The sequence below is a fragment of the Phocoena phocoena genome, chromosome 2, assembly GCF_963924675.1.
Source record: "Phocoena phocoena chromosome 2, mPhoPho1.1, whole genome shotgun sequence".
Lineage (NCBI taxonomy): Eukaryota > Metazoa > Chordata > Mammalia > Artiodactyla > Phocoenidae > Phocoena > Phocoena phocoena.
In genome coordinates, this window is record NC_089220.1 from 65,907,773 (window position 1) to 65,930,139 (window position 22,367).

Here is a 22,367-nt window from a genome sequence, read left to right on the forward strand (position 1 = left end):
TGCGCCCCTTTGACATGCCCCATCCTTTTGCTTTTGTTTCGTGAGCACTTCCTTACTTTCTCATACTACATGATGTTTACACTCATCCCTGTCCTAGCCTTAGAAAATTATTCTTTTTATTGAAGAAGGGTGTTTAGAAACCAAGCTCTGGGCACGGAATGTGTCCCTTCAACTACCTTTTAATAAATCTGTTGAAGATTTAATAAGTTAGCATATGTGAAGCACTTCTTAACATAGAGCCTGACACATAATTAGCACCCAATAAACAGAAGAAAGCCATTATTGTCATTGTTATTATTATTATTACTATTATGTACATTTTTAACAAATTTGGAACTTCCAAATCCTAAACTAAAATTATATCCCATTAGTCATTATATCAAGCCCCAATAGGCCTACCAATCTTTCTATATTTCTGAGGCTCAGGAACACATAAGGCCAAGAAATAGACATTCCTCCACCCCTGGCCCAGGATTCTACATTCTTTGACCATAAAACTTTTTTTCTTTCCTATCCTAGCATCTACACAGAGCCATAAAATCGAAAGACTTCTGTGGAAAAAGATGTCCCTTAATTTTTAAGTTTAAATGAAACATTTCAAGGGCATTTAAAAAAGAATCACTCCCATATACAAGTCAAACTCACTTTGGATCTATAGAGTGCAGTTCTGAATTCCTGCCCCAAATAACTGTTGTTTAGAAATGCTGCAATGTCATTGGAATGGAAATGGCTATTGTCCAACAGATCTGTAAAAACCCCTTCAAACAATTCCTGTTGTGTCAAACCACAAATGCCATCATTCTTATTGAGCAATAGGTACTAGAGAGTCCCTTTTATGAATTAAATAACCAATAGCAAGAGTTCTAAGGGGGTGACTTAAAGGGAACCTCTACCTTAAGTACTCTGGCCAGTCAGAGTGGCCACTAGGTATCCTCTGGTCATGAGAATCAGAGAGGTGTCCTGGGAGACACAGATCCTGGGAGGATCTGTGGGAGGACCCTGGGACCAATGGGCAGGCTCAGGACACAGGAATAGGAATGATTAAAAAATATAGGGTCACTCGCACCTTTCAGGGCATTACCTGGGCCCTGCAGAGTTGCTGGGTGGGAAGTACTGTGGAAAATTCACCCTGCTTTAGGATACATCAGAAGCCTCATAGAGTGCAGGGTAAAAGCACTGCAGGAGGAATGCTAGGAGATAAAAAGAAGCAGAAGTTTCCCAACATGACAAAACTCTTCTCAGTTTTTCAGCATCCACGATCTTCTTCCTAAACATTCTGGGTTTCTGTTAGCTTTTGGGCAACTGCTTTTTGCTCTTGGTATCTCAGAATGTACTAATTTTTTTTTTTTTGGTCTAACCCAGGTCTATATTCTTCTGAGCAAGGCTAATTGATCCCTATCATAGGCTGCAACCTGTAAAATCCCCTGGCTCCCGTCTAGAATACTTCTGGTCTGGCCTACCTTGAACTTCTTGCTTTTGCTCCCAACATGATCCCGCCCAGCTGTCTCTTCCAGGTCCTTAACCTGCTCAGTCCATCTCTATCTCACTGTCCAGAGCAGCCCCTGCCCTTGGGTCATGGCCCTCAGCCACCATGTGGCTTCACACAAATGTCCTCCAGGCCCCGGAAAGCATATCCCAATATCCTTGAGGAAAAGAGTTATATGAACCAGAGCAACCAAAGCCACCTTTTGGGAATGGAAGCAAAGCCTCATAATTCTGGTGGGGATTATCTTTCCCCTCCTCAGGAAGTACAGGAGGGACCAGGTCAGCAGAAGAAGCAATTCCTTACTTTCTAACATTGGGTTATTACTATTAACTAATCTTTAGACTTTACTGAAAAGTAGCCAAGGAGCAGAAGGCTTCAATCCCAGGAGGCCAGCACTGGAAGTGCACACAGTCAGATGCATTGGTATTACAAAGAGAGAGCAGGATTGAGAATCATTTACACCTGGGTTCAGTTTCCGACCCACCCCTCACCAGCAAAGAGACTTCAAGCAAATCATAGACTATAAGCTTCAACGTAAGATGGTAACCCAGTGTTAACAAAATCTATAATTTACTTTAAAATACTTCAGTATAATCTGTGTGATATACATATGGCAATTAACTTAAGCTTCATTTCTAGACTTAGCTAAAGTAATATCTGGTAAATATAGTCGAGGGTGGGGGGTACGTGCCAGCCAGCATTATATCAAAAAGGGGGTAGCCTCACTCCTACATCAATCAACAATCACTGCTTTGTCATTTAGAAAGCTGAAAGTTAGAAATGGATTTTCCTTGGAAAAACTAAAGGTATTCAAGACATGTGAGTTAGTTAAAATACTGTAGAAACACTTCCGGGAAGAAAAGAATAAGAATCCTCAGATGTGCCCCTTAGTGATGTTGTCTGAGGCTCAATCCCTAATCTCTCTTTGTCTTCAACCACTGGTTCAGAAGAATTTCTGACTGTGTGATGCTTACTAAAGGGCACAGAATCCTACCTCAAGTAAAGCTTTTACTATACAGTTGAAGCACCTAAAAGGAAATAGAGCTGGAACTTCATTAATCCTATCAAACGGATTGTATGAAATATTTTGTGCCTACTTTGTTAATAAATGTTTGTCTAATAAATACCTGTATGCGTGGTAAATTTTGGTCTGAGGCTTGCAGTCATTACAACTTGGTAAAGGTTGTGGAAGAGTAGTTAATTATCAGTTCAAACTTCTTAGGTAGCTACTATGATTTCCAAAAAGAACCTGAGAATTGGGTGTGATCAAATTGGTTTAAGGAAATTCTCAATTTCCATCCTTCATATCCTACAGAGTTGTTGAGGAGTTACGTGTAAAAAGCTGACTGTAAACTCTAAAATCCAGTACAGACATACTGTCTCAGAAGGGTTTTTGATCTGTACAACCCAAGATTCCCCAGGGCTGGCCAGCTCAGGGGTACAGATGGAGTCACATTATTGGTAATGTCTTACATTTACCAGTTTCTTTCTCTTACCTGCCTCACCAGAGTCTAGTTCCCTGAAAAAAGAGCACTGGGTAGAATTTCACGATGTTTCAGCATGAAATGTGTGTGTACACTCATTACAGCATGGGCACCTTTGCCAGGAAGAGCTGATATTTCCAGGCACTAGCAGGCCCCTCTCACTGACGCTCTGGGCAATAATCTACAGGTTGGGGGCTCACCCCATGGGAGATGCAAGACAAACCTTTGGGAATATGAAGAAAAGTTAAGATTTCTGCTTAATTTTTGTTTCATCCTTTTTAATTTTTACTTTTGTGTATGTTTTATAAAATAATATATTAATACAAGTGAGAGCTTAGACATTTTTTTTAACACATAAGGCTGACAAGAGAATTTGGAAACCTCTGGTTAGAGCATCTGTAGATAGATGGGAACACACTTTTCTCCCTCTTGCACAATATACTCTGCCTAAGGCTGCTGAAGCAGTGGTCTTGTGCTCAAATCAGATACAGATTCTTTAGTTGAATAGCTCTTATGTACACTACACTTGCCCCTCCCCAGTTTTTACAGATCTCAGCCCTGAGTCCAGGGAGTGACCACCTCAAACTGGGCTCAGAGTCACTTCACCCTTTGGCAATTAGAGCTTATCATGGCAGACTCCATTTCTCTTAGGATGAGTTCTCTTCAGAAATCTCTTCTGACCCTAGTGCCAATACACTCTGTCTACTGATAGAACAGACCACTAAATCATCAGCAACATAGGGCAGACATTCAGCGGACATGCCCAGACATGTCTGGAGCTCAGTGATGGAGGCAACTCAAGCTGAGAGGCTCCAGCCTACACCACATCTGACAGTGTAAGGAATATTAACCCCTCACTGCTAAATCATATAATCATTTCCAAGGCAAAGCTTTACCTGTACTGGGAAAACCTCTCTAGGCAATCGTGTCCCCTGAGAGTGGATGCATAACCTCTTTGTCTGCTTACTTATTCAATGTCTGTGGGAAAAATGTGAAATCAACATTTAATATTATTTAGAGTATTTTAATACCTGAGGGTGCAAAAGATTGTGTGAACTGAATCTGTATTAGAAAAGTAAATGCACATTTTAAAGTGTGGAATTTCCCTTGACAAGATTATGAGAGTTTAACAGTAAATGTTATTATTCACTGGGCCCAAAACAATTTTCTATGGAAACATTTTCCCCAAATTAGTGTAGAAAGGAAGCATAAGGAAAATAAAATTTGATATACAGACTGTCCCCAAGTTATGATGGTTCAACTTATGATTTTTCAACTTTATAATGGTGCAAAAGCATGCGCATTCAGTAGAAACTATACCTCAAATTTTGAATTTTGATCTTTTCCTGGGCTGGTGATATGCAGTATGACACTCTCTGATGGTGAGCAGCGGCAGCTTTGTCATCACACTAGCAAGAGGATAAACAACTGATAAACTTAAAACCATTCTATACTCAGTCAACCATTCTGCTTTTCAGTACAGTATTCAATAAATTGCATGATATATTCAACACTTGATTATAAAATGGGCTTTGTGTTAGAAGATTTTGCCCAACTGTTGGCTAATGTAAGTATTCTGAGCACATTTAAGGTAGGCTAGGCCAAGCTATGATGTTCAGTAGGTTACATGTATTAAATGCTTTTTTGATTTACAATATTTTCAACTTACAATGGGTAACCCCATCATAAGCTGAGGACTATCTGTATAAATATCAGTCATATGATATGGTTGTTCCTGTCCAATTTAGGGAAGACGCAGGGTAGTTGGATAAGATGCTGATACAAGACTCCTTTGACCACTGAAATCTCACAGGTCTGGGACTGGAACAGAAATTCTCCTAAAACAAGGTCAGGCAGCAAGGCTGGCCACCAGTTAGTCATGTTTTTACATTATGAATAGCTCCAGCCCCCACTAAACACTCCTGAGAGTTTTCAGTATCTCACACACTGTGCTAGGTGCTTTGTGCCTGAACTATACAATACTTGACAAGGCAGGTACTATGAAGAAAAGCAAAGCCCAGAAGGGCAACTTTCCTTAGGTACAGAGCTAGTATGTGACTGGGATCTGAACTCAGAAGATCTAACTGACCCCAATCACAGCTCACCAACATGCCACCTGCCTTCCTCAAGGGAACTAGTTGTCTTCAATGGGAAGAATGGTTGCTGATTTGCTCTCTTTTGAATATTACTGTGAACAATGCCAGTGTTGTGAGCCACAGAGTTAAAACTGGCTCCTGGAGAAGGTGGAGAAAAGGGAACCCTCTTGCACTTTGGTGGGAATGTAAGTTGATACAGCCACTATGGAGAACAGTATGGAGGTTCCTTAAAGAACTAATATTAGGGCTCCCTGGTGGCGCAGTGGTTGAGAGTCCGCCTGCTGATGCAGGGGACGCGGGCTCGTGCCCCGGTCCAGGAAGATCCCACATGCCGCAGAGCGGCTGGGCCAGTGAGCCACGGCCGCTGAGCCTGCGCGTCCGGAGCCTGTGCTCCGCAACAGGAGAGGCCACAACAGTGAGAGGCCCATGTACTGCAAAAAAAACCCAAAAACAAACAGACAAAAGAAAGACACATGCACCCCAATGTTCACTGCAGCACTATTTACAATAGCCAGGACACGGAAGCAACCTAAATGCCCATTAATGGACGAATGGATAAAGAAGATGTGGTAAATATATACAATGGAATATTACTCAGCCATAAAAGGAACAAAATTGGGTCATTTGTAGAGATGTGGATGCATCTAGAGATTGTCATACAGAGTGAAGTGAAGCAAAAATTGAGACACAGAAGTAGAGAACAAACGTATGAACACCAAGACGGGAAAGCGGCAGGGGGTGGGGGGGGGGTGTGATGAACTGGGAGATTGGGATGGACATGTATACACTGATGTGTATAAAATGGATGACTAATAAGAAAAAAATTAAAAAAAAAAAACTGGCTCCTGTCCATTGGAATTAATTCAAAAGACAAATGAGAATCAGCCTGCAAAACAGAAATACATTCTGGTGCTGAAGTCAGCAGTGTGTAATCCTCTTGAGCCAAGATGTAGTAACTTTATGTATCAACTTTTGGAACTCTCTGATCAGATAAATTTTTATTTCAAAGTGAAAAAAAAATAACACACTTTTTCCATCTAGGATAACACATTTCTTATTTGTTAGAGTCCCCATCCAGTGCTGACACTGTGCATTTTCTCCCCCTCTTCACCACAGCACACCAGCCACACTGGATACCTGAGGTTGTCCTGGACACAGGCTTTCACAGAGCTGGAAAAGGTTCAGAGCACAGCTAGAAAGATCATGGGGATGGAAGGGCCTTCCATGAAAGAAAGTCTAAAATTATCAGGTCTATAGTTTAGAAAAGGGGAAGCATGACCTAAGTCTATTAGACAATAAAAAATTATTTAGGGTGACCCTAAGCTCATTTTCACCAAATTCCATAGAGTTAGAAACTCTACAGGACTTGGTGACTCGGCAGAACTTGGGTGAGGGGAGAGGTGAAACAGAAGGCTAAGGATGACACCCAGTCTCTGCCCTGAGGGATGGGATTGATGGGGCTTTATTCTAGACAAGGAATTCAGAAAGAGCAACAAGTTTGGAATGGGGAAGAGAATGAGATTTTAGATGTGCAGAGTGAAGGTACTCAAGGAAGATTTGGGAGGACACAAACAGAAGGCAGGAGAAATATAAATCTGAATCTCAGGGAAAATAATCAGAGGGTAAAAATCTGAATTCATGAGTCATCAGCACATGGCTACAGGAGAAGCCGTCGACAAGCACAGGATCATTCAGAGGAAAGGAGGAGAGTTAAAGATTGTCCCTTCTGCTCTGGGACCAGACTCACCGTCTCATGGGAGCTGTTTTAGGCTAAATAAAACAGTAAACTCACTTACCTAGTGGGCATTAAAACATATGTAATACTAGTGAACATTTAAACTCTGTGACTTTTTTTGGCTCAAAGAATTTTACAAATAAAATTTTAAATCTATTTGTTATAAATAAATACAATTTTACAGTCCATAGTTTTCATAAGAGAACTTTGTTACTGTTACTCTCAAAAACCAAAATATAAAAAGGAAAACATTTGAAGTAAATTTGCAGATGCCAGATGAATTATGGCATTATTGCTCCAGAAATAGTTATTTGAGGATGACATGAAAGACAACCTTCCCATTCTCCCCTAAAATGTCCCTCGGGAATCTTGTTAAAAGTCTACATGGCCCTAGAAGATAGGACTCTTCTTCCCAGGAATCTGCTCCTTCTTGTAACCATTTCTCATTTAATCTATTTAGGTCAATTTGTTTGTTTTTCTAGCTAAACGTTTAGATATTTATCATTGCGGGAGTACAACGATGGTTACTAGTAACAACATCGTGACCATTACTGAGTTTGAAGCGTGTATCAGGCACCATTCTAGGAGCCATGAGCGTTCTGCTCAGCAAGCCCATGAGGCAGGCATCAGCATTTCCATTTCACAAATGAAATGGAAGCTCAGCAAAGTTGAGCAACTTGACCAAGGCACATCGTTGGTAGCAGAAAAGCAGAATTCAATCCCTGATGTGTCTTTCATTAAAGCCCCTGCGGTGTGCTCTTTGTGCTACTTCCCTAACTCATTTAGGGACTGACTTCATCACTGCATTATAAAGATAGTAAAGATATTGTTATGATAATAACAAATTATTAGGTTGAACCACATGAAATTGCAAATATCTGGCCATTTTTGACCTACGAAAATGGGAATTCCACATGGTTTGACCTTATAAAAGCACATACACAGGTATTTGGGGGAAATGTCTGGAGCAGCAGTGTGAGTTTCTAAAGAAATTCCACACCCAATAGAAAGGGTAGAGGAGCACCAAATATTTCACTCAACTCATTAACAGAAAATACATGTTATGGCTAAAAGGGAGAAAGAATAAATAGAAAATATTTGAATTTGCAAGATAAGGGAACTGTATAAAAGTTTGTTGTGAGGGGGGTAAGAAGAGAGGGAATTGGAGGAGGGTGGTCAAAAGGTACAAATGTCCAGTTATTAGACAAATAAGTACCAGGGATGTAATGTACAGCATGACAACTATAGCCAACATTGCTGTATGATATATAGGAAAGTTAAGAGAGTAAATCCTAGGAGTTCTCATCACAAGGAGAAAATTTTTTTCCTTTCTTCTTCTTTTTTTATTGTATCTATATGAGAAGACAGATGTTAGCTGAATCTACTGTAGTGATTATTTCACAATATATACAAATCAAACCATCATGTTCTATGTCTTAAACTAATACAGAGATGTATGTCAATTATTTCTCAATAAAACTGGAAAAAAAATTTTTAAGTTTGTTGTGAAAGACAGTAATTTGTTAGTTTAAGTGAAAACTTATGTATCGACTATAGGTTAACCACCAAGAGTACTGTGAAACACAAGCTAATGAAACACACAAGTGTGAAATTTAAATGGTGTATAAACTAAAATATGTTTTCATCTATATGAGGGAATTAAGCAAGTTTAAAATATTCTAATGGAATATCATTTTGGAAAAATGACAAAGCTGAACAATTGAAAGACAGGGAGAACCCTTTAAGTGAGGCATAAAATATTAGAGATAAAAGGAACCAGAAATCAGTTATTTTAACCTTTTGTTTTACTGTGGAGGAAACTACAATTCAGAAAGATTATATTAGCAGGAATTAAAACTCAGGTTCCTGACTTCCAGTCCAGGGCTCTTTGAAATAGATCAAAATAGCATGCTATTTGAACACAGTAATGTCCTTGTGTACTGCAACTGGCCATGGCATGTATTACAGCTGTAAGGAAACTTTCATAAGGCATAATTTTTATCCTATAGCATGATGAGGTTGCTAAAAGTAAATATATTAAAAATGTTTCATAACCATAAAATAAAAACACTATATAGGACTTCCCTGGTGGCGCAGAGGTTAAGAAACCGCCTGCCGATGCAGGAAACACGGGTTCAAGTCCTGGTCCAGGAAGATCCCACATGCCTTGGAGCAACTAAGCCCGTGTGCCACAACTACTGAGCCTGCACTCTAGAGCCTGCAAGCCACAACTACCGATCCCATGTGCCACAACTACTGAAGTCCACACACCTAGAGCCCATGCTCCACAACAGGAGAAGCCACTGCAATGAGAAGCCTGCGCACCACAACGAAGAGGAGCCCCCACTCGCAGCAACAAAGACCCAATGCAGCCAAAAATAAATAAAATTTTTAAAAATAAAATTAATGAAAACATTGTGAACTATAAATTTAACAGCATTACATTTTCTTATTCAGCCCATTATTATTATGGTATAACAAGAACACTGCCTTCTCTCAAGATGTTTTTCTAATTGCTTTTGGATGTTGTTTTGCCTTTTAAAAGAGGAAGGCATTCTAAAAATAGGATGCTGTCAAAATGGTTTGAATTTCAAGACAAAAATCTCACACCTGTTGGCTGAGAAATAGTTCAAAAGCATGACATTTAGAATATGTCTTTGGTACAAAATTCAGCTATAGATATCCACTGTTAAAAGATAGTTTGCCTCTAATTCAAAATATATAGCAGAAATCGGCTATCTTAATTATTTCCTTCATTTATGAAGTGGTATGTTCTTCTGACCAAGCAAGCGTATTGTTATGTGCCTGTGCTTTGCTTTATTTCTCATTAGAGCATTTTTATAGCAATAGGAAAGGGTTGACTGCCATGGCTTATTCTCCCTATCTCTTGCTTTCCTTGAAGATTCCTTTGAAAGCCACCAATCCATCAATCAATCTGAAATTTACAGCTCAGAATTCATGATTTCAAGGAGAATAAATAAGTGATCCTGAAGGAGTCTCAAATTCACTAAAGAGATAGAAAGAGACAACCACTGGTAGAAGAATCGATGTATCTTTCAAATGACCAAGGAAACTCCAGCTCCCTCTTAGAAACCCCATGGAGAGGAGAAGCCCATCAGAGCTGCCTGGTCAATATCCCTGCTTTCAATGGAAGAATTTAGAATACTGGATGGTGTATGATGGCTTAACCATCAGCCAGAAGGGCTTCCTGACATGCTATCTGGAATAGCAAGAATCACTCAAAGGTGTTCAGAACCTTGAAAACCATCACTGAAAAAGAGAATTCATTTTCTACATACTGAATACAATCAAGTTGCCTCTCTCACAGGGTTATGTGGATTCGTTCATTCGTGCAACAAGAATTTACCGAGCACCACCACATGCCAGACACTATTCTAGGAGCTAAGGAAACATCAATGAACAAAATAGAAAGGAGGCAAGAATATACAGTGGAGAAAGGACAGCCTCTTCAATAAGTGGTGCTGGGAAAACTGGACAGCTACATGTAAAAGAATGAAATTAGAACACTCCCTAACACCATACACAAAAATAAACTCAAAATGGATTAAAGACCTAAATGTAAGGCCAGACACTATCAAACTCTTAGAGGAAAACATAGGCAGAACACTCCATGATATAAATCACAGCAAGATCCTTTTTGACCCACCTCCTAGAGAAATGGAAATAAAAACAAAAATAAACAAATGGGACCTAATGAAACTTCAAAGCTTTTGCACAGCAAAGGAAACCATAAACAAGACCAAAAGACAACCCTCAGAATGGGAGAAAATATTTGCAAATGAAGCAACTGACAAAGGATTAATCTCAAAAATTTACAAGCAGCTCATGCAGCTCAATATCAAAAAAAACAAACAACCCAATCCAAAAATGACCAGAAGACCTAAATAGACATTTCTCCAAAGAAGATATACAGATTGTGAACAAACACATGAAAGAATGCTCAACATCAGTAATCATTAGAGAAATGCAAATCAAAACTACAATGAGGTATCACCTCATACCAGTCAGAATGGCCATCATCAAAAAATCTAGAAACAATTAATGCTGGAGAGGGTGTGGAGAAAAGGGAACACTCTTACACTGTTGGTGGGAATGTAAATTGATACAGCCACTATGGAGAACAGTATGGAGGTTCCTTAAAAAACTAAAAATAGAACTACCATACACGACCCAGCAATCTCACTACTGTGCATATACCCTGAGAAAACTGTAATTCAAAAAGAGTCATGTACCAAAATGTTCATTGCAGCTCTATTTACAATAGCCAGGACATGGAAGCAACCTAAGTGTCCATCAACGGATGAATGGATAAAGAAGATGTGGCACATATATACAATGGAATATTACTCAGCCATAAAAAGAAACGAAATTGAGATATTTGTAGTGAGGTGGATGGATCTAGAGTCTGTCATACGAGTGAAGTAAGTCAGAAAGAGAAAAACAAACACCGTATGCTAACACATATATGTGGAATCTAAGAAAAAAAAAAAGGTCATGAAGAAACTAGGGGCAAGACGGGAATAAAGACACAGACCTACTAGAGAATGGACTTGAGGATGGGGGAGGGGGAAGGGTAAGCTGTGACAAAGTGAGAGAGTGGCATGGACATATATACACTACCAAATGTAAAATAGATAGCTAGAGGGAAGCAGCCTCATAGCACAGGGAGATCAGCTTGGTGCTTTCTGACCACCTAGAGGGGTGGGATAGGGAGGGTGGGAGGGAGGGAGACCTAAGAGGGAAGAGATATGGGAACATATGTATATGTATAACTGATTCACTTTGTTATAAAGCAGAAACTAACACACCATTGTAAAGCAATTATACTCCAATAAAGATGTTAAAAAAAAATTAGACAAAAATCTCTGCCCTCGTGCAACTTGCTTTGTACTAAGGGGAAGCAAACAATATGGTAAAATGTGTAGTTTGCAGATGGTGATAAATGCCATGGAGAAAAATTAAGCAGGAAAAAGAAATTATGTGAGATAATATATGTGCCTTTAAAATATATTATAGCATTTAAAATATATTAAAGGGGTTTTCTTTCCATTAATAAAAGCTCTGAAAAGTATTTCACTGGTTTCAGGGTTGAAGTTGAGAAATTAAATTTCTTCTTGGGGGAGTAATAATCTTACCCCACTACTTGTGAATAGCGAAACAATAATAACTTTTATTTATCAAATGCCTGCTCTGTGCTAGTAACTTTACATAAAAATACTTACTTCATGTCATTCTGTAAAATGGATATTCTCCTCATTTTACATATGGGGAAAATGACACTCTAAAAAACTCGAAATCACAGATCTTATCATCTTATGTTAGAGCTGATTCAAATGTAAATATGCCCGGCTCCAAAACCCACCCTGCCAGGCTCTGTTCTTGTTTACTGTTTAGGTTTAGGGTGTCAGGAGATCAAACGAGTCAAAAGGGAAGCAAGCTATTGCTTCCTTCTTGGGACCACCCCCCCCACCCCCACCCCCCACCCAACTCCCCCACCACTAATCTCCTGCACAGAGAATATCAGTCTACATACATATGTGTAAATTGTTGGATTTTAGGATTCCAAACTCCAGAATAGAGATCTCTCATTTGGTACAAGCCATTGCAAAAATTCACTTTAAATTTGGTAACGTGGCCTTTCCACCACTACCTGAGATTCTAGAGTATCTCTGAAAAGGAGCATTTTGTTTTCCCCTCAGAATGGTTGACAGCACTCATTTTACTACTTCGTGTTTGGGTATTAAGCGTAAGTAGTAATTATAAAAGGATGGAGTTAAGATCTAGCATCTGAGAACCAGAAAAAAACATCATGCCAGAGACCATGATTTTTGTTATTTTCTTAAAGAAAATATATTTTTTAATTAAAACAAAATATATGGGTTTATTCACCTTCACAACAAATAAACCTAATAATACTAACCAGAGCAAGGACCAAAAGGAAAAACTCTCTAAGTAAAAAATAACATGGTGAAACATGTCTCTTCTTAAGCTGGTTACATTACCTTTTTCTTGGTCCTCTGTCTCTTAGCATATTCATTTTCAGTTTAGTCAAAATTCAAATGCTTAAAAATCATGTTATAAATTATTTAATACTAAATTAGTGAAAACTCTAATATTTTAATTTACCAATCTGATTCTTTATTAGTTCTCTGAGCAATCATGCCTGTTTTGTGGTTGTTTTTATTTTTTACCATTATTTTTAGGTCTGTTCTTTCTTTTCAAGCAGCTGCTCTTCTGAGACAGATATTCTCAGTGTTCTATAAGCTGCGTGCCACTCCTAGCCAAGGCTGAAGAAATGTGTTTCTCTCTGGAGGCTTGCTGTGATGCCTACCTTCTCACCATCCCCTCCCCCCATTTTTATTTATTTTTAATTGAAAATGCAATGTAGTAATAACACTGAAGGACAAAAATTTTTAACTACATTTGTACACCTGTTTTAATTTTGCATGTAGTCTACTACCACATAAGGCCCTGCTATTCTGGTAATTTCTAGTTGATGCCCCACATAGATTGCCTGGAAGAGTGACTAATATGCGTTTTAGACTCATTCTCTTTTAATTCACAGCAAAACAAAAAACAGGTTAAATACAGTGCAATATTTGAATTAAATATTTAAAGCTAAATGTAAGCAGATTACTTCAGAAGGGGAGGTGAAGTGGCATTTGGTTTTAGATGGGCTATTTTTATGCTAATATAATGGGAATAAACAGTAGCAGGGAAGATGGGGGCCTGGGGGGCTGCTGGTGGGGAGGATTTTCGTGGATTCACAGCTATCCCAGAAGGTTACAGTGATTGGAGACTGATGGGATAGAAACAAAGGATGAGCACTAAAAATTGAAAAAGCTGAGAGTGGGTGGGAAACAAAGATTCTGAGTGGGCCAGAAAACGTAATGAGTTATTTAAGAAAAAAACATTTAAATCAAGGAATTGAATGAAAAGAATAGAAGATGAGATGGCAGCCCCAGATATACCTGGAGCCCCATCTCAGAGTACCTCTAGAGCAAGGGGAGAACTAATCAGAATTGTCTATAAGCAGAGCCCAGAAAACACAGTGTTAAATCTATGACAAGCTCTCCAAGTAATATGCATGTGCTTGCCTTTGGTTGTCCTAATTGGTAAAGTGTTTCTTCAGCACATGGTCTTGCACATGGTAAGACATTTGACACATCTGTTGATTGTTGACTGCTGATGAAATTATCTGAAACAGCTGGCTTTACAGCTTGTACAGTGGTGGACATGGTGGGCATTAGGATTGTTACAGGGTACAGAGTAAAGCTGTGAGTCCTTAGGGCTTGATCCTTAGAGAAGACTCCATCTCTAAGATGTGACAAAAGCCCCTCATGGATTTGTCAGGTCCTTGTTTACTGTCACACGGCCAAAAAATTAACCTTTTTCCAGTGCAGCAAATACCATCATTCATGTTAATTCTCTAACATTTCTCTGCACATCTGTAGATTAATACAGTATCTTTTCACTGTGACATGATGGGTGAGAATGCTTCACCTACTATAAGGTCCAGGAGTCTGTCACCAGCATCTCATTATTATAAATAGTAATGGCAGATCTGGACTTACGAACATTAACATTAGCATGGCTGGAGCTCCCTTGCTGGAGAAGGGTTCATTATAAATATTGACTGCAATTCCCTTTTTAGCTAAAAAAAAGTGAACTCTTCCTACAGTAATATAATCTCAAATTATAGGCCCCTAGCCTCCTGGAAAGAAAGAATAGAGGGAAAAAAACAGCGCTAAAAGAATACCCAGCCAGCGTAAAAATGTTGTGTAATTTAAATAAAGTTAAACAAAGCAGGGGATAAAAGTAATCAAGTAGTAAACAAAGGGCGGGAAAATTAATACAAACAATGAACCAACAGGACGGTTAATTAGCTTGCTTTGCAAAGAACATTTGATTTCTCCCCTGAAAGCAGTGATGGTGACAAATAATCCTGACCTATCAAATATCTTCAGGTACAATGTAATATGTCCCCCCCATTGCCTATAAAAGAAATGCCACTGAACTACTGTGCATGGTGGTGAATTACCATGGTTGCTTCTAAATTACTATGCATGGCATCTTTTCTCTGGGTTGTTTGACAATGGTCCTTCTGTTTTTTTTAAGCTCTACAATTGCCATTTGAATTATTCCGGAATAGAAGTCTCAAACTCAAATACCCACAGGGTTCAAGCAGCAGCAGTGGGGGTAAATGGATGGGAGTAGCGGGGAGACCGTGATGAACTGGAGAATACTGCTCCATCTAAGGCAGTCAACTCTTGCCAAGTGAGCCACATGATCTAATTCTTAAAGAGAAGCTTAAAACTCAGATTTGTGTGTCAATTTTTTATATCAAAAGGGCCATACAAAACTGCCTAGGTAACTTGCAGGGTCCAGTGTAAAATAAAAATGAAGAACCCCTTGCTCAAAAATTACTAAGAATTGCAAGCTGGCAAAGGTGTGGACCCCTCTCAGCGCAGGGCCCTATGCTGCGACATAGGTTGCCAGCCCATGAAGCCTGCCCTGCAGCTATACAAAACAAGCTCAGGAATCACCCAGTTTGAGACCCTGCTCTAAAGGTTCTACATTCTCTTCCCACTTCCCCTTGTGACTCAAAGCAAACAAATGCAAGATGGCTGGAAGAGTTTGGAGCATGCCCTACAGCTAAAGAACAGAGAAAAACATGGCTGGTGGCTTACAAGGGAAGAAGTCTCTCCTTTGTCTTCACCAAGTCTTAAAACCAACTGGGGGATTCAGTGTTGATAGGTATGTGCTTGTGGAAATGAAATCTTCAGCCCTATTAATTCAAAATACCTAAAAGTCTGTTGCTATAGCCAAAGTCCTATAAAAAGTGATACTCCCCTGAAAAACCTTCCCATTCGTGGCCCATCTATAGAGTTGGGTATGTGCAATTGCCATCAAAGAGGAACAGTCAATCCACAAGTGACTGTCACAAGTCAGACATCCTTCACACACGCGTCATAGTTTTGAGGGGCTTCCCTGGTGGTCCAGCGGTAAAGAATCCATCTTCCAATGCAGGAGACGCAGGTTTGATCCCTGGTCGGGGAACTAAGATCCCACATGCTGCAGGGTAACTAAGCCCGCGTGCCACAAACTACAGAGCCCACATGCCCTGGAGCCCACGCGCCACAACTACAGAAAGAAAACCCACACGCCACAACTAGAGAAAAGCCTGAGCAGACCGCGCTCTGTAACAAAAAGATCCCGCACGTCTCAACAAAGATCCCGAGTGCTGCAACTAAGACACAAGGCAGCCAGAAAACAAAAGCAAAAACAAATAAGGAAAATAAATAAATAACATTTTTAAAAATATAATCATAGTTTTGTTTTTTGTTCATGTTTATTTATTTATTTAATTTTTTGGCTATGTCAGGTCTTCATTGTGGCACATGGGCTTCTCTCTAGTTGTGGCGCACAGGCTCCAGAGCACGTGGCCTCTGTAGTTGCAGTTCACGGGCTTAGTTGCCCCACAACATGTGGGATCTTAGTTCCCCGACCAGGGATCGAATCCACATCCTCTCCATTGTAAGACAGACTCTACCACTGGACCACCAGGGAAGTCCCACAATCATAGTTTTGAATACATTAGTTAATATGATTGTTTAGACAAATGCTTCCCATTTAAAGTGACGTTTGTAAGGCATACTAGGGTGAATAAATAGGCTGCTTGTAGCTGGAGGTGACTGGCACATACCTCCACCAGCATGCTAGCTGGAATGTTCCATTTACAGGGCTTACTGGACAGTTTTTAAAGATTAAAAATATCTTTCATAAAAATGAAAATAAACCCTTAAACTGATCTGTCATATACATTTCATATTTCCATACGTCAGGTTTATGTCAATTGAGACAGACATGTGCTTTTTGTTTAATTACAATTATACTTTTCAGAATAGCTTAATACAAACAAAATGCTAGTCACCAAATTGGCTTTGTTCACACCCAGCAAGATTCGAATCCAAACTCAAGAAGAAAAAACCAAAGCTACTTGGCTCCACCAAAGCCAAAGTGATGGAGGTGCTCTATGGAAATCAAGCAAAAATCACAGGACTTAAGCCTGTCAAGGTAGAAAAATGAAAACAACTCCAGGATCTTTAAAAAGTTTGGACTGAACTATTCTGCTAGTTCACACTGCTCCCCTTTTTTTTTCACTTAACATTGCATTTCCTCTTTCCTAGTCTGATGTGCCCACAGTTTATTTTTCTTTGCTGACTGGAACAAAATAATTTTTATTTTTTAATTTGTATTGAAAGTTTGATATAAAACAATTCTAGATGCTCAACCTCTTTCCCGCACCTATTGCTTACAGTAAACCTCTTTTCAATGAATATCTAATGAAGGCAGCTGTTAAATAAAAATGAATGTTATATAAAAAAGTAAGAGAAAAACCAAACCTATTATTCAATGCAGCAATTTTACCTCCACATGTAGACCATATATGCATATGTGCAGAGATAATGGGTGTATCTCTGGAATAGAAGTAAATGGAAATAGCATTACAGCATCAAAGAGAATAAATTATTCCACTGTAAATTTATCTGTTTACTTTTATCTCCGCACCTCCACCCCTGCCGCTAGAATGCAGTGGGGTAAGAGATCTGCATCTGTCTTGTCCCACTGCTATGTTCCTAACATTGCCTGGCACATAGTAGATACTCAATAAATAGGTGTTAAATTGAATTGAATACATAGGATCAAAACAAGTTATCATTCCCTGTTTCTAGGATTGGAAATAGAAGGAAACATGAGACATGTAGCAGGACTACCAACTTCCCTAAATTCCACTGTCTTTTTTATTCCCTAAATAGAGCCTAACTCCTGTGGTCACTGCACCCAGCAACTCCGTTGCTTTCTGGTCAGCCTCTAATTCCTGTAGCTCATGCAGACACGAGCTCGGGCCTCATTGAAACAGGCTGGGACAAAGATTAACTTCTTCCCAGAACCTAGTAATGGCTAATGAGCTCTGTGGAATAATATTTCTAAGTATTCATCATACCGGAATCAATATCAATGTGCTGTCAGTGTGTGCATTAGCCCCACAGTCAAACAAAGAACAGCCCTTATGGCCCAATAATGACACTGGGCGTGGATAGCTGGGGATGGGCAAGATGATGCAGAGATGACTATAGCAGCTCTCCTCAAACACAAGGCTTCCAGGATGTTGCAGAGACGGTCATTCTTGTACTTTGTCAGAGGTAGGCAGCATTTAGATTCAGCCACTGATAATACTCAGCAAAATAACTCTCTTTTATCTTCCTAACCCATGAGATGGATTACACCTTCCTGACTGTAAGAGAAGTCTACTCTTCTATTCCTTGCTGGTGTTGGCAAGGAATTTAAATGTCTTAAAGTTAGCAGAGCACTACATATGTAGCTGGTAAGACAGGTACAACAAACTTGAATCATTACTGACTCAGGTAAGACCTGCTTTTATTACAACTCCATCATGCCCACACTCATTCGTGTAGCGTTTCCCATCCTCAGATCCTGCTAGAAAGATATGTCAAGCAAGGGTACTGGCAAAAGGTCTGAGCATCAAGTCTGCATTACTTTAATCTCCGGGATCAGAGTAGGATCTGACCAAGATCCATGCTCATCCCTGTAGTAAAATGGATCTTAGTGCTGTAAATGAGATTTCATTCTACGTGTGAAATCTGATTTTCCAATTACAATGAGAAGGGTGGGGTGAGTTTGATAGAGTAAAGACGACTGCTCTTATGGTATACACAGTTAAGATGTTCTAAAACTAAGATGACTGTGGGTAAGCAGGTGGGCATCACAGTCAAATCACATTGATTTGGAATCCTGGTCCAATAACTTATTAACTATATGACCTTAGCCATATTTGGTAACCTGGCTAAAACTTAGTTTCTGTAAAATGTAAATAATAATAACTTAATCCTCCTATAAAATGAGATTGTTACTCTCTATCTCATAATGTCATTATAAGGGCTGAATAAGTTACATACAATGTTTAGCCCAGTGCCACTACATAATAAGAATTGAATAAATAAGAGCTGTGGTTGTTACTATGATTTTTCTTTTTATCACCCCACCATGGCCTAGTTATCTACAAAGAATTAACTTCTTTGTACCTTTGTAATTCAGTGAAGAAAGCCATAACCAAAAGCATGGAAGAAGTTAGTTTCTTGTCAGGCTTCCATGGTCTAAACTTGGCCACACAATAAATATGATCTTAATGATCTTTCACTAATCACTGTGAAACAAAATTCTCTAAATTCTAGAAAGTTTCAGTGAAACACCACAAAATGCAGCCATAGAGCAATCTCTCCCTTCCCCCATACACACACACACCCCATTCACCCCTTGGGGATATATTAAACTAAGACAACTGAAATAGCCTTAGCCAGTAATTAAGACACACAGCTAATCAGAGAGCAGCACAGGCTGTGGCCCTCTGCAAAGAAAACGAGCACCCAGGATGACAGCTCCCGTTACTAGGGCTTTGTTCTCCTAGAGCAAAAAGAGCACAAAAGCATAAAGTTGGGGAACTACAAAAGCATTTTGAACATTTGCAGAGGTGAGGAGAGATCACAGGCTCCTCTAAACTGGAAGAAGATTCTACCAGATAACTGCGTCAGCCCACACCCTCCAGCGCCTTCCCCACCCTCAAAGCATGACTCCACTTTTCCTATCATTGCCTTTAAGGAATCTGGCTTCTGCGACTTCCAGTAATGGTACAAATCACCCATGATGAAGCAGCTGAGAGCACTGTTAGACAAAAGAAACAAAAATTAAGCAAATAGGAAACTCCTTAAAATGCTACCTTTGGTTATTTTTATTCCTAGCAATTTATGTTACCAAAGCAAGTCTTTCTTCATTGCTTTTCCTTGCAGGTAATACTTTAAATGAATTCCAATGGCCACTGAGTGATTTTTTCCAGACCCATAATCTAGCCACTAGACGCACTTTCCCCTCCCCCATCACCATCTAGCACTCCTCCCTGTCACCTTAGAGCTTCTGACTTAGCTGTATTCACACCCAGAAGTCCCAGCAGAGCTTTCTGTTCACATTTTACGACATAAAAAAAGCAGGCAATGAACCCATGCTCCTAAGTGCCTGCGATAAAGCCAGGCTGAGCTGACCTCCCATCCCAAACAGCTGCATGTCAGGCACATAAACTTAAAGGACCAAGAGCAGCATGTGTGTGATGTGTATAAACAAACTAATTAAGTCCAAGATCTTTCATCCCAGCTAGCGCCTAATGGGACCAATAGGCTCGACTCTGTGCAAAAAAAACCCACAAAACAACAAAAAAAACAAATCACTCCAAGCTAGCAAGAGGTATTGCTTTTCCTGCTTCCTGTGATACATCTCTTTTAGGCTCAATAAACAGCCTCAAAGAAGAGGAACTCAAGGGTTGCCATTCATTCCTGTACGACTTTTCAAATAAAAACTATCAGCTTGGCAGCAGTGAGCCAAAGACCACTCCCTGATCCCAAGTGGACACACTGATCCATTGGACTGACATGCACCTCCTCCTTTCCTTCCCTTAGTAGCAATCAGCTGCACCGGGGAAATCCATTGCCCAAAACAAAAGACAACTCACTGCTCCTTATCTGATAATGTCAGGTCATAATTTTTAGAAAAAAAAAAATAATAATGAAGAGGCCTAAAGACAGAGCTAGGAGTTGAAATAAGCACCATACGTGTTTACATAGAGTTTCAGAATTGAGTTGAGGTTATGACTGAGCCCAGAGATCTGTATTCGCCACAATCACTGAGGACTCTGCTATTTATTCATCTTATCAGATTCTAGTTAAAGTTAAGCAAGAGGTAGCAACACCATTGCCACTTGCAGAGGCTCTCCATAGGGTTACCCTTCACTGCAACTGCCGCAGAGAGGAGACTTGTTACAAGTCAGCCTGCAGATAACTCCAGCTATTTTGAGGATTAGCTAGAGATGAAAAAATATTGTGGCAGTCTTTCAACTAACTATGAAGGACACGGGTCGAAGGACTACGATGTAAATCAATAGGCTCAAGTAATTTCATTTTGTTTGGGTCTCTATGTTTTTAAAAAATTCTGTCTTGAACATTCAAGAGATCCCCTTTCACATCAGGGCTATGTCAAATGCTTATTCAGCATTCGTTCCTTGCCATGAAGAAACTGAAACCCAACCGAGGTAAATACTGAATTTCCTACTGTAAATCACTTAATATTTCATAAATCACAAGAACAAATAGGGGACCAATGAGCTCTCCCCATAAAAAAGAAATAGGTATCTTTACAATCTTTAAATACTGTGAACTGCTCAATTTAGAGCCTATTTGGGGTTTTGCAATAGAAAAATATCTTATGTTTATGAAAAATTCCATGAGAACACTAAAAATAACAGGCAGAGATAGAACAAGAATAATTCCACATATTTTGATCCCTCTATGACTCTTATAGGCCTTTGTCTTAACCCAGCAGCCTGAAAACAGATTTAGGTAAAACAGCCCTTCTTTCCCTAGTCCATTTTAAGCAGACAACATCCCCCCATCACCGCCTTAGCAGACACCGACTAACCAAGAAAACAGCCATAAAATTAAGGCCCAGACATTTAACACTCACCATCTCCTGCTCCCACCGCCTTCTTTTGATGTTTACAGCACATCTGTAGGATGCAATACTAGGAGATGCCTTGTTTGACCTGCTGCATGATGCTGTGACATCAGTTCAGATGATGCAGCTCATTATGGGAAAGACTGCTGTTGCTATGGCAACTGGGATGTGCTAGGAATCCTTGCTGCATTTCCAGTGGAGCCTGAGACAATACGGAAGCCCTGTAAGAAACAGACAATATGCAAAATTTAGATCAAAGGAAGAGGATCCCTCATTGGGCTAAAATCCATAGGTTTAAAAGGGATTTCCCTGAAGTCATTTTGGAAAAAATAAAAATAACCTCCTACTTTGTTGTTACACACTTAGAAAAAGGGGAGGGGGGAATTAGATTTAGTGCTAAAACAAATAAAAACTCAAATGGACAATGTTTCTCTGTTAGGCAATTTGATTACTTTTTCCTCTCTGGACAGCATTTCAATTACTTTTTTAAAAAGTTATTAAAAAGAATTTTTCTCATTTGTCAAAGATGAAAAGAACAAAGCAAGGAACAGAAAAAAAATTAAAAATGGAATCTAAACAGCTGAGAAAGTGACTCTAATTCTAAAGAAAATAGGGTTTAATTCTCAGAATATGGACAAACTCCTACCAACAAAGTCTGTCCTAATCATTTCCACTGATGGACACCAACCCAGACACATGACACGTGACACAGAACCTTCTCATGCAGACTAGCCCCAGCTCTCACTTGAGCATTGGATAGGCACATGGAAGGAGGTTTAGAATCTAGGGGGCACACCACATCACCTTCAACTTCTCGGGCCCCTTCCTTTGACATGCAGAGAACCCCTACCACTCAGAGCCAAAATGCAAGAGTCTTTTTCTGGGACCAAACCTGGTAGTTGGAACAAATGGCAGACCTGCTAGAAACTCCCAAATCACTGGCATTCCAAACATTGGGGTTCTGT

General features: G+C 39.6%; 1 protein-coding gene across 1 annotated transcript in view; it reads right to left on the minus strand.

Moving 5' to 3' along the window:
• AKAP6 (A-kinase anchoring protein 6) overlaps positions 1–21,474 on the minus strand; it is a 496,794-nt gene extending 475,320 nt beyond the window's left edge. The window contains exon 1 of the mRNA XM_065872063.1: positions 21,412–21,474. The gene's annotated coding sequence lies outside the window, so the exon portion shown is untranslated. The remainder of the gene's footprint in view (positions 1–21,411) is intronic.
• Positions 21,475–22,367: the final 893 nt, after the last annotated feature.